This window comes from Neodiprion lecontei, chromosome 6, assembly GCF_021901455.1.
Source record: "Neodiprion lecontei isolate iyNeoLeco1 chromosome 6, iyNeoLeco1.1, whole genome shotgun sequence".
NCBI classification, from domain to species: domain Eukaryota; kingdom Metazoa; phylum Arthropoda; class Insecta; order Hymenoptera; family Diprionidae; genus Neodiprion; species Neodiprion lecontei.
Window position 1 is genome coordinate 201,157 of NC_060265.1, and position 13,555 is coordinate 214,711.

At 39.8% G+C, this 13,555-nt stretch overlaps 1 protein-coding gene across 9 annotated transcripts in view; it reads right to left on the minus strand.

The window, feature by feature from the left end:
- LOC107224301 (fat-like cadherin-related tumor suppressor homolog) overlaps positions 1-13,555 on the minus strand; it is a 222,825-nt gene that overhangs the window by 185,218 nt on the left and 24,052 nt on the right. For 8 of the 9 annotated variants that reach the window (XM_046744536.1, XM_046744535.1, XM_046744538.1 and 5 more), the window contains exon 2: positions 4,216-4,230. The gene's annotated coding sequence lies outside the window, so the exon portion shown is untranslated. Of the gene's footprint in view, positions 1-4,114; positions 4,231-13,555 lie in introns of all 9 variants that reach the window. The other variant, XM_046744533.1, reaches the window with a different exon arrangement.

Sequence of the window (13,555 nt, forward strand, 5' to 3'; positions counted from 1 at the left end):
CATGTTACAGAAAGACTCTGTGTATACTCTGCATCATATTATACATACCTACACGAACTTACGAATAGTGACATGAAATGGAAATGCAAGGGGTTTCATAACGGGAGAGGTTGCAGAAGGTGGACGAAGAAAGGCAGCGTTGATAAATTGAAGAAGGACAAGAGTGCCGGAGAACAGGTTTAGCCACTCAGCTCTTAGAGCTGGGTGATACTCGGGGTGGGAAAAGAGACGCGAAGAACGAGAAGTGACTACTCATCGGGGATTTGAAAATGGGGAAATATCAAGACGTTGCATGATTTACAACAAAGGAACTTGGACGTCAACCGTTAATGCGCTGACAATGAAAAATGCCGTATGTCTTTGCCGCAGGGTTGATGATTGCAGCGCGAAGTTCACCTGCAGACGGGGTGGAGTACAACTCGAAAAAATAAACGAAAAAAAAAAATAAATAAATAAATAAAGTAAAAAAAAAAAAATAAAGCAAAAATCGCCTGTTCCGTCGCGGCTTTAATGTCGTTCTCGTGTCACGCGGCTGCCGCGTGTAACTCGAGCTGAGTGGAGTTCCTACACCCTGCAGCGTACATAGGAAAAGGTGGCTGAGTATACTCAGGTCGATCTTTTTTCTCTCTTACCCGCAGAGAAAACAGGGTGAAAACCGGGTGTACGTAGGCCATGGATCGAGGGAATGACGGAGGAGAGCATCGAGGGATCGATGAGTGCGATCAATTTCGAGCGAATATGGCAGAGCTTCGAAGTACCTGTATATGACCCGAAAGGTAATGACGCATGACGTGACGTTACGATGTATGGAGTTTCGGGGATTGTTATCGAAAGAATCAGAACATTCGATTTGTTGTGCAATACGCTGACGGCAATAGCAATTTATAAATCGTTGAATAACAATTAGCTCCAAGTAAAATAAAAAGAGGCAAGGAAAAATTAAGCGAAGCTATAATAAAACACAATAATAGTGTAGAAGAATACGATCGGTTCGCTGTGCAAGCCTGACGTGGTTTACCGTCCCTTATCTCATCTGGCGAATCGCGCGGTGATTTACAGACGTTGCCACCGCGCGCCGTGTGTTGCCTGTGTTGTATACACCCATGCTTACCTACACACCTTGTACATACCTGTTATAACGAGAAATTGACACACTTCTAGAAACATTATATCTATTATCTATTATCTATACTGTATATATTGTTTGTGTATAATTGTACGTATATGTACGACGTATAGTAGAATATATATGTGTATCAGATTATATTCTACTTATACATATACCAGATATTTTATATTGAACATGTTATATGTATAGAGCAGTGACGTGTTACTTTGACAAGTTATTCCGAGTATTCTTAACCGACTTTAATTACACTTTATCATATCAACTGCACGTTGTATTGTATGCAATATGCACATGCCTCGCAGGTATAAACTCACTATCAACAAATCAGTTACAGAGACATAATGACTCCGAAAATCGTTACGTAATCGTAACAAAATGTAGTAGAAGAACCCGGATTTTATTCAATAACCTATTTCCATCGATGTACATCTATATAATACCGCGATGAAACGGTTGTAATTTCTCAATTAATATTTGCAAGTTTATAATTTGAGCTCTGTTCTTAAATGGGAATCGAGAAGAATGCAAACGTTGTGAGAATTTCCTGATATAATGTAACAAGATGCGAGATATACACGTGTACAAGGTATATATTATATTGCTTCATCAAACGCGATACAACTGCAGTACCAAACAGCAGCAGCAACAGCGGTATATAATTCAGTCATACACCTAAAGCTACAAAGCCAAGTTGCATCAGATACGAGAGGTTAAGACTACAACCCCGGATAATAACGATTCAAATTACGAATGTGCGTATTCTACATATAATTTGAAAGCGTACATTAACGTGGGTAGAACAACCGCATAAGGCTAATTAAAATTCCTTCACTGCAAGGCAGACATGATTATATACGTATATATGTATAATTGTAACCACTCTTAATAAACTTCTTAATGACAAAAATTAACAAGTTTCCATATGATTCCTGTTGAATTCAACATTATAGGTATATGTATGTTTCACGTACCGTTTAAAGCGAAATTGTCTTGTCAAATTTTGCAACTCCGTTGCGGTTTGTTTGGTTACGACGAAACGTAGTAAGGCGATTTGAATTTTACCGTGTGGCAATGGCATTAAAATTGATAACCGGCCGCCCAAACAGACGACGAGATCTCTCTACGACATGCCGAGAATTGAAATTGATGGAAGAAAAAAAACAGACAACGGGAAAATTTTCGCCTTCCCTTAAATTCAGCATCCAGTACCACCGATTCGGACCCTGTCTAATTGGGAAAACAATGCGTGTGTAATTCGGTACGACGTATAAAGGTGTCGAAAAACGTAATTAAACCGTACGCCGCCTATCAGAGGTACAAACGCGAAAATCGTAGCAGAAATAGCAGAAGCCGGCCATTAGCATCATCATCATCATCGTCGTCAGGAGGAACGGACGAACGAGAATGAAACGAAGCGAAACGAGGTAAAGGCATTGTGGCGAATACCTACAGCGATGTTAGAATACGCCATACGGATACGTGTTAACGATGATGAATGTTCGCGCGAGAGGAAGACCGAATCTCACGGTAAGTTCGGTCAGGCTAATTGTAAGCTGCAAACTACGCCATGATTATGGAAGCCTCCCACGACTCGTTTGTTACACGTAAGTACACATTACAGATACGTATCAATTTCCGATAAATTCGTTATCGATAGGTTTTGATAATAATCGATAACGCCGTCCTGCACTGGCATCTTGAGTAACAATGTTATTGCTCGAAGTGTAAAGAATGTTTCCAGGTTTCCGCGAACCATTTTCCAGGCTTTCAATGTTACAATGACGATGAGTTAATCGTAAATAATCGTAATATCAAAGTTTCGACTAATTTCTACAGTCACCGTCGAGTCATATTATTATATTATTCATTTTCTTCCAAGTAATAAAACATACGCACATTATTTTTTTAACAAATTCAGCTAATGGGAAAAACTATTTGTGAAATCGAAATAAGGAAAAGTTGTAAAAAATTTAAACGGAGTCTCCCGATTCTCGTAATTGCATCCGCAGCTATAATAAAATCCAATAGATCATCAATCTGTACAAACGACCGAAGTTAGTATGAATTGAATATTTGTGGGTATGTTGAAATGAGGCTAATTCGAGAAATACAGATTGTCAGTCGACCTGGACGTAAGAGGAGAATATTGATAGAAAGTGAGAAAGTATAGCCTGCTGGGAAAGAAAAATAGACAACGGACATAAATTTGACGTTTTAGTAGCTGTAAAAGCGCACCGTGATGGGCAAGCTGACAGTCATGGCCGAGGAAAAGGGAAAACTCTGTGGATACATTTCGCATCTAGGTATTGTATACTTCGAGCACGTTGTATTAAATAAACAAAATTTCGGAAAGAAAAGTTTCCGTTCCGAATGGTTCGTTCCACGCGCAGGCATCCACAGAAATATCAGTTTCCGACGAAGACGACCGTTTGTCGGTGTATTTCCAGCCTAAACACAACACCGCGGCAGCGGGCGGCAGTTTGATTCCCGACGAAAATGTGTAACGCGCATATGCAGCCAACGGTATCGCCGTCGTTGCTGCATGCAGACTGGCCAAGGGGTCGATAACCCGGGTAAAATTTCAATTTTTACGGGGGCACCTGCTGCCGCTTCGTCTTAGCCCTGTATATGGTTGTATTGTACACGCGCTATTTCGAATCTACACCAAAAAGCTCGAGTGATCAACGAGATGGTCGTCGGGGATGTGAAAAAATGCCAACCCGCGAACCGACGCGACGCGTCACAACGCAGTTTGAGTCCAGTTAACAGAATCTCCTACAGTATTATTAAACGAGTATCAAGAATTGTTATTCTCTGTATACCACCCTCGGTGAAAAAAATAATAGCAACGATATCTCGAGAGTCGACGACGTTGTAATTTTTCAACGAATGAAAAAATCGCTTAGTCATTAATGAACGGAAAAAATTCTTTTCCATTTTTCTTTTCATCTCTCATCTATTTTATTTACCATACGGTATACTTACACAGCGATCAATTGACGGGTAATACAGAGAATGTTGGCCCAATATTGAACACGTTGTTGATTCCGAGTAAGAAAGCCAAAGAAGCGTTTGTCAGTACTCACGTCAGCGTTTGTCAGCTGAAACAATTGAAAGAGAAAAGGAATAATTAAAAACAGTGTCTACCATCATTTGAAACATATCATACGTACATACTAAAGCTAAAGTAAAATTGTTTACCTTATAAATTTACTTGATATGTATAATAAGTGCATTACAAGCGGTATATACGTAATTGGTCATTCTTTTCCACATTGCAATTTGCTTGCGTAAGAAAAATCCGTTCGACTGTTATACGAAGCTAATTTAATCCAAATCTATTTTGCTACTCTCTTTCATCACACGTTATGCCGAATAATCTCACTATGAGAAGGCTGAAACTGCAGTCGCAGAGCGTTTGAAAAAAGGCGAAAACAAAAAAATAAAGCAAAAGACACCATCAACTTGGACCATAACTTGTATATAAATAATCGAGTGTTTTGTATGACTTGGTTTTATTCTGTGCCACGTCGGTTTCAGCACGCACTCGTCAACATTAAACGTTAGAGATAGATCTCGAACGGTTCTCGAATTCAATTGTAAAGCCGAGCATCCGGCATGCAGCAGCAGTAGCTCGGTAAGCCCGACGCTTGAACGTCGGGCTTGAGGTTAAATGGTGATAAAAAAAAGGGGTTATAAAAATTCAATTTCGTGACGAGATGGAGAGAATCAATCGTCGGCAGTCTGCGGAAGTGCCTCGTACGCCACCCACGCAGCCCAAATTTTGATACCATCTCTTTCGCTGTTCAGTCTTTTTATTCTTTTTTTATTTGTTTATGCTTTTTATTTTCATTCATTCGGCTTTAGTGTTACTTCTCATTCTCAACGCCCTGTCGCCTTCTCCTTTTTTTTCAAGCAAACATCATACGGCGGCGTTCGTGGGCATACAGTAAGACAAAAGCGAATTCGGAGTAGAAGAAAACATTCAGCTGCACAGTGTGTTGGCGGGTATTTTTTATCCTCTTTCAAATATTCTGTAGACACACACGTGCACACCTCTGCAGGCGAGAGAGAACAAGTCTGGCAGACGGTGTGTAGGTACAAGCGAACCTGCGTATCGCGACACCCATACTTCTTTACCTCCTCGGCTACTGAAAGTGTGCACATGCGTGATAGTGGAAAAAAGAAATTGAATCTCTCCTCGCATCGATGATGGGATAAATAAATCCCTCCGGGGGTTACGAAAGGGCCAAAGGAAAGGAAGGGGGAAGGAAGAAAGGGAAAAAAAGAGAAAAATGCGAAAGGGAGCGTTATGCGATACTTGGCGGGTTTTGAATAAAATCGCGATTGCATGCAATATGTATACCTAAGGTATACATAAGGTATGATTTTCCTGACGAGGGCGTCACGCCGCGCGTTCTTAGCAAACTTCGTTCTGCTTCTTCTTCTTCTTCTTCTCAATTTTTGTTCATTCTCACTCTCATGCTTAACTTCTCTTTCTACGCCTGTCTTCGACACGAGCCAGTCCAGCTGGACGGCTGACTTGCGCAGCTGACAGATTCGCAAGGAATAATAATGATAAGAAAAGCAGTGGCTACGACTCCTATATATGTACCTATTATGCAGGCATATACCGTAACGTTTCTGAAATGTCAACCCTTATTTTATTCATCGATCCCCAACTATGTATTACAATATACATACCAATATGCGTATATGTAGAGTTGATATACATACGTACACATCTATTTAGAATTTCATCACTCATTGATTTTCACCCTCACCCTCCGCTACCCCCTTACCATCGTCCTTCTCGACTCCTCCGCCTCTCAGTTTTTAGTTTCACATCAGGTAAGAAGAAATAAGAAGAAATAAAAAAGAAAAAAAAAAAACGAACGTGTAGAAAAAAACGGCAAATGTAAAATACTTTCCAATGAACAGAAAGAAAGTCAGACGAGTCGATTTTCGAGGAATCACTTTGCAGCTATTCAAGATGAAGAAAAAACAAGTTTCGCCACATATTCGATGGAGATACGTGTGACAGAAAAAAATTAAAAAATATTAAATTCACTTTAGGGGAGAGTGGGGCACATTCGGACATTGCCATTTCTTGCATTTATAATGTGTAAAGTGGTGACAGCCGTAGGGTACGTTACGAAAGCCAAAAAAAAAGACAACTTTCACTTTTTAGTGAAAATTCTTCAAATAGATGTCGTGTCGTTGGGAAATGAAAAATATTCTACCATTGAAAGTAACTATTTTTCCGATCTATTCGTAAGGATACGGGATTCGAAGTATCGTGTTCTACTATAGAAGTAATAGTAATTTATTTTAAAAATAAACGAGGAACATGTAAAACTCGGAATAAATTAACGTTTTTCTATTTAATATTATTGAGCATACCTATTAGAATATTCAGTAGCCCACAATTCCAATAACCATAAAAATAAAATGGTTGAATTAAATAAAAAGTCTAATAAAATTCGTATAAATAAATTCCGAAAAATAATTTCATAAAAATGCGTTGGTAGAATCACTTATACCTGAAGAAAATAATGTGTCCGAATTTGCTGTAGTATGGAACAAGTGCGGTACTTTGGAAAAACGCGCGGCACAATTTTGCATTGATCAAAATGTCAGTGTACGCGTGGCAGGTTACTAAATAATGAATGTATATCCCAAAAAGGGATTCGATAAACAGTTCTTGAGGTCTATAATTGCCGACAAAAAAAAAACCGTCGCATTGTTTCGAGTGAGAATACGAAGTATGAAAGAGTCGTACTGAAGAATTTACCAAATAATCGCATAAGCGTTTTACAGAAAATTAGATTTTCCAAAAATATTCCAGACTCTTTCAATTTTTTTTTTACTCCAGATTATCGTATACGTACAGGTGCTTACATCGATTTTGACTCATTGCAACTGCCTCTACTCTATATACAGCAAAAAATCAGTTTTCCACTGGACATTCGTGGCAATACGATTCTCGTAAAATTGTAAATACTGGCATTTCAAAACGAATGTGAATGAAAGAAAAAGCAAATCTTTCCTAGAAAATGAAAATCACGTGAACCATCTAGGCGATTGCAAAAAGTTCTTTGACTCTGTTGCACGGTGTCAACTGTGATATAATGTTAGAGACGTGCGAACGCGTATCTCCATCCACTACTACACAAATGCACACGTTACGGAGAAGGGAAATTAAAAGAGAGGCGAAGAAAATGACAATTTGGAAAGAATTGATTGAGTAAGACGAGAAAGGGTGGGAGAAGGAAAATCTGACCACATGTATTTTCTCGTACCTACCAGAGGTGAGGGGGGGGGGGGGGAGGAGGGGGGGGGGGGGGGGGGGAGAGGGAGGGAGAGAGAGAGAGAGAGAGAGAGAGAGAGAGAGAGAGAGAGAGAGAGAGAGAGAGAGAGAGAGAGAGAGAGAGAGAGAGAGAGAGAGAGAATGCATCGACAGCGTTTTACATGTAAGTATACCGAGTGTATATCCATGTACATAAGAGAGGTTAGGTGGTTATAAGGTATGTGTAAATATCGTATCGTGTATAACTTATAGCCGGATGTGGACTGGCTCCTTCTCTTCTTTGAGCGTATTACAGTCCTCCTAGGTATAAGGTATAAATAAGGTATTACCGTATAGTCACGCAACGCGTCTCTCGCCGAGCGACGACGCCCATGTAGTATACATACATGCATACATACATACATACATACATACACGCATACATGCATACACATGATGGGTATGTAACATACCTTTTAAGTGCCCCTCCACTTATATTACGTACGTGCATATCTAACACTTCTACAAACAGAACACACGTTACATGCAAGTGGCGATATGCACAGCCGTCTCAAAGCGTACTATTATCGAATTGTTTCGGTCATCGTTTCTGCTCCGCTATTTTTTTTTTTTTTTTTTTTTAATTTCAACAATTTTTGGATCATACGGAGCGAAGGAAAAGTATATATACTTAACTTAGCTATTTCGGCGCGTATATGATTATTTCTATATGCATACGTATTAGAAAGGTTTTCATTTCGGACTTTGTCGAAATTTGACTAGGCTGCCCGCTTGCGCGAGGGTTTAGGGTTTAGATAGAGTTCTGTGCTTTGAAGGAGATTTTTATTAATTTACTTGGAATCAATCTGAGAGGGCCTCGTAGTCAAATTTCGGAAAAGTCCAAAATAGTGGACACCTTAATATGTATAATTGTATGCAACGAAAACGGTCCGTTATTACTCTTTCGCTTGTAATAAACCTGAAAAGAACTTGGCGCTATCAAGAACGGAGCCCAACTTGAACGAATCTGACCTGATCTGATCCCTAATGGCGGACAGCAGCGTGCATAATTAATTGTAGCAATGCCCTGTGACCAGTGGTATTTTCTGAGGCACGCAAGAGAAAGAGAAAGAGAAAGCGAAAGAGAAAGAGAGAGATAGGGTTGCAGCCGCAGCTAAGGCAAGGGTGATACCGTTTAACGTCAGCTTTATCTCGTTAATTAAAATTCTCATATTATCCTCATGACATATATAGTTATACCATAAGTAAAATCTGAAAGTGGGCACAAAATTTTTCCGCTTCGGCAAGCGTGACGAAATTCCTTAAAAACCAACACGAACTGTTGAGATAAATATAAAGTATAAAGCATATTCCTTACAGCACGCCACTCACCTGTGTAACTTATTCTGAATGTATTTTAAAACAGTCTTAACAGTCTGAAATTCACCTTACAATTAGCCTAAGCCTTGTGTTCTCGCTTACAATCAGTTTGTTTTAAACCTACGTTACGATAATCTTGAAATACGTCGATAAATTGAAAATTTCAAAAGAAGAAACTGTAGCAATGTACGTACAGCTTTTTCATTCTCGATTCGTCGCTTCGACCTAAAAAGACGACGTTCTTTCAAAATCGATCGCATCGAAATGCGTATAATGTTCGACTACTGCGACAACCAATCATAAACCGAAATGTGGCTAATAATATAACCAACCCGGAAAATTCGGGAAAAAAGCTCAATGAATATTTATCATCGTCTAAATTGTTCCTCTGAACGGGTATTTCACTTTGATTTTTTTCCACTCTCTCAATTTTACATCTTTCTTCGTTTGTTTTTTCCTCCCTCCCTTTTCTTTGTCAAAATTGAAAACACACCGTTAATTTTCGTGGTCCAGCCGCGGATCAGAGGGCGCAGCTCGTGGGGGTAACGGCGGAGATTGCAAGCTAGGAGGGTGAAAGCCCTTCCATCGGTCGTTGTTACGCTTTTGTGTCTACCTCTTGTTCGAACGAATTGGCGATAAGCAAGGGAGCCCGAGGGCTGCAAGATTCAGTTTCGTACTGTATTGTGCCGCGGGAGGGACCGAGAAAACATTTCAAAAGGGTAGGTATAATAAAACAGGAACAGATAGACGGCATATTAATTGGATCTCAACGCGGAATCAATTAGGAAAGAAAGAAATATTTTTCATTTCAGTGTGCTGTAATATAACATGTGCGTGCGATATTAGGGTGTTGGCAAATTTTTTTAAAATTCGATTTCCTTATGGGTGCTGGAAAAAATGCTTGCCTCTGGTCCAAAAGGAAGCCTCAAAAAGGCTGAGCAATGTAGCACCAATTCTGGTGTGTGCGAAAACAATTAAAAAAAAAAAAAAAAAAATGAGAAATCGATATTGACACCCCTTTGACACGTATCACCTCTTTTATACTTTGCAAAAAAATGCTGTATGACCGAAAAAGATGATCGAAAGCGCATTACAGAGAAATGCTGATGTAGAAGGATCGCAAAAAAATTTTACTTCCATTCTTATATTATCTCTTTTATATTTTACAGAGAAATGCATTACGGCATTTTTTGCGACCCTTCTATATCGATAATTCTCTGTAATGGGCTTTCGATAATTTTGTCGGGTCATTATGCAGTATTTTATACAACATAAGAGAAATAATACGCTTTAAAGGGATGGTAATATCAATTTTTCACCTCTTTAGAAAAATCGTTTCCGCACACCCTAAGACCTGCACTACAGTGCACAGTCTTTTTGAGGCTTCTTTTTGGACTAGAAACAAACAACTTTTGCATGCACCCTTAAAAAATTTTTTAAACTTTTAAACGTGAAACACCCTGATGTACACATGATCACATGTATACGCTATACAGCTGGAATCGGTTTTCGGGATGGCAAATTCCTCCTGACCCTCGTATTCCCGTTCCCGTTTCCGAGCCTCTGACACGCTTCGCCGCCGTAGGATCGTGTAACAAATAAAACGGAACCTTCATCGTTCTTCGTCCGACGTTCTTCATATTCACTTCTTTTCCCAACCGGTCCCACGAGGGATGAAATACCTCCGAAGAATTCTTCTCCGCCTGCGGTACATATACGTATAGTAGCATCTTTTACACTGTGGTGCTAACAATAAGCTACTATGGGGAGGGAAAGTTGTTGGACCCGGAAGATACGCCGAAGTAAGTATACCGCTCTTCCTTTGGCCATCCTCCGCTCTCCCTTCTTCTTTATTTACCCCATTTTCTTATCCTTCGACCACTCAAGATGCTCGCGCAGCTCGATTTCTACGAGTATAGCGAAAAACGTACCACGGCCGAAGTCTTGATTTGTAGTTTTAATCAGACTCTCTCATTCTTGATAAGGTGGAGGAACGAGAAGAGCAAAAAGCGCCGAAGAAGAGGCGTTCGTCTTCTACAAACAGCGCCTATATACACGCTTAATAGCCTGTACAAAGAAGTGTAAGAAAAAGAAGAAATCCCGGACATGTTTACCGGTGCAATAAATTGACCGACTGGATTTAATCAGCTTTCTTCTTTTTTTCCTCCAATCTTCTCAGCCTGAATTGCACTACGTTGCACCTTAAACGCAACATTATAACATAAGAGTATTCAACAAACCGACGAAGCTCGACGAAATATTTTCATTCGCCGAGGAACGGACCGTAACAACTTTGCAAATTCCTGGGTAAGTTCGGGTCTCGGTGCGTACGTTTCGTACTTTAATACGTAATACGGTTGGCTCTTGGGCCGGTTTCATTTCGAGGCCGCGTATAATTTAAGAGAAGCGAACGGGTGCAGGTGGGAGCCACGTCAACGGTAACGCCGGCAGCCAAGACCAACAATATTTCAAAGTTTATTTGGCGGGTTGTAGTAGCGGCGCCAGTAGCAGCGACTTTCCAACCACTCGCCTTTCTTTCTTTCTTTCTTTCGTCGTTTCGTAGTTTGAACTAGGAGGAAGCTATTTCACGTAAGAATAGTGCCTCCTAAAAGATGATTGGTGAAAGAATGCTGATAGATTAGTGAAAATTTGGTGTTGAATCGACGCACAGAGAAATATGTCCCCCACATGTTGAAAGTGTGCTAAACCGAAATTGTATAAAAGTTTTCCTTTTATCTCCGCATAAATGTACAAACAATTTATGTATGTATAATGCATGCCTCATGTAGGGAGGTCGTACACTTATACCTACCATTTAATTAGGTGTAATTAAAACTTGGGGATAATATCGACTCTGCTCTCTGCGGCAGGACAGAAACAGAAAAAGAAGAAGATCGAAATAGAAGGAAAGCTGCGGAACCATCGATTCTACAGTGCATGCGTGTCGACGCAATCTGCGGTGCTGCTGTACGTACGATAACCTCACACTTACTCCACTTTATGCAACCGTGTTTCGCGGATAGTACAGACGGTAGGTAAAGTCCGGCGGTTCTGCAGCAAGCACCTATGCAATTAGCTTTCCCGATACCGCATAACTTAGGTGGGTAGGGTGGGTAGGTGGGCGGGTGGGGTGATGGGGGGGGGGGGGGGGGGGGGGTAGGTAGGTAGGTGGGCATTTAAAGAGGCTGGAATGTTAATTGGATTCTACGTATGTACATACATCTTGCCAACCACGTATACATATAATATGCTACACGTATGTATGTATGTATGTATGTACAATACGCCATGCACTGATTCGTATCGTTTCGATAACAACACGATTCATCGCACGATTAATCTATCAATATAGCTCAACTCATAGATGCTCACATTGCGAATTTGCGAATTGGTAAGTAGATCCTACGCAGCGTCATCATCCGTCGTCCTGGAAACGTGTCACGCGTGCAGACACGATTTGTTAAAGAAACGTGTTTTTTTGTTTCTTTGATTCGATGAAAAAAGGGGTGAAACAACAATTCGCTTATGATTACTCAAGTGGAAGTGAAAGCACATTTATTTCCGAATCCATTCAACATTTTTTCAATCATATACGATCACCATGTTTGGTGAAATCAACATATAGCAATTTTTTTTTTGCATAATCGTGTTATACATTTTTCTTTTCGTTTCGTTTCATTGAGGTGAAAATTACAGTATACACCAATGAATTCATCGGTGAAATTTCGAGAGGAAAATTCTCCAATACCAGAAATACGCCACAACAGATTTCAAGGTGATTTCAAAAGTTGAGGATTGGCGAAAATCGAACATTGCCAATTCACAAGTGCCTGCCATATTCCGGATTTTCGAAATGATCCAAAGGTGTAGAAATAATCCCTGCTGATGCCGCTACTGCTGCTGCTGCTGCTGATGCTGATGATGATGATGATGATGATGATAATGATGATGAAACAACGTACTTTTTCGCCGACAACTCTGCACACATACATATACATGCATGCGGGCACTGCGAATTATACAAACGAACGGTAAATGCAAAATCGCGGATCCAATTCGCGATATAATAACAATTCAAAATTGTTATCATTGTATTTGCATTGTTATCGTTTCCTTTCGTGCGGAAGGATGATTTTCACAGGCTATTGTACCTACGAATTTTCTACTAAAAAATACGTTAGTACTTAAAATTGCGTAATTAAGTGCGTAATCATACAGAAAAAAAACCATGCTTCGCCGAACAATCGGAACACTCGGAAGTTTTATTTTACAACAAAAAATTGAATTGGAAACCGACCCGTCAACTGTAATAAACACATGAAAAATTTAACTGTCACGCGATATTTAATGAAAATCTATTTCAGCCGGATCGTACGGCAATCGTATCCCGACGAGCTTGTTCCTGTAATCGCGATACCGTCTGTAATCGAAGAAGGAACAACATCGCAGGCTTATCATGATAATGTGTATTCGATGAAAAATAGGATTCAATTAGGACCGAATATCCGATGGCGATTGGCAACTGAAGTTGCTTCTACACTGTACACTACTACCAAGAAAAAAAAAACCAATATAAAAAGAAGAAAAAACATAATATAGCGACGGTTAAATTTGCCGTGAAATATGATCATGATAAGCATCCCGTACTACACGTAACAGGTATATGTAGATTTTTGGGAAATAAATTAATCTGATTACTTAATCAATCGATTATTAGACAATATGTACTTTGAACGCGGCATGAATGAATACCGCTT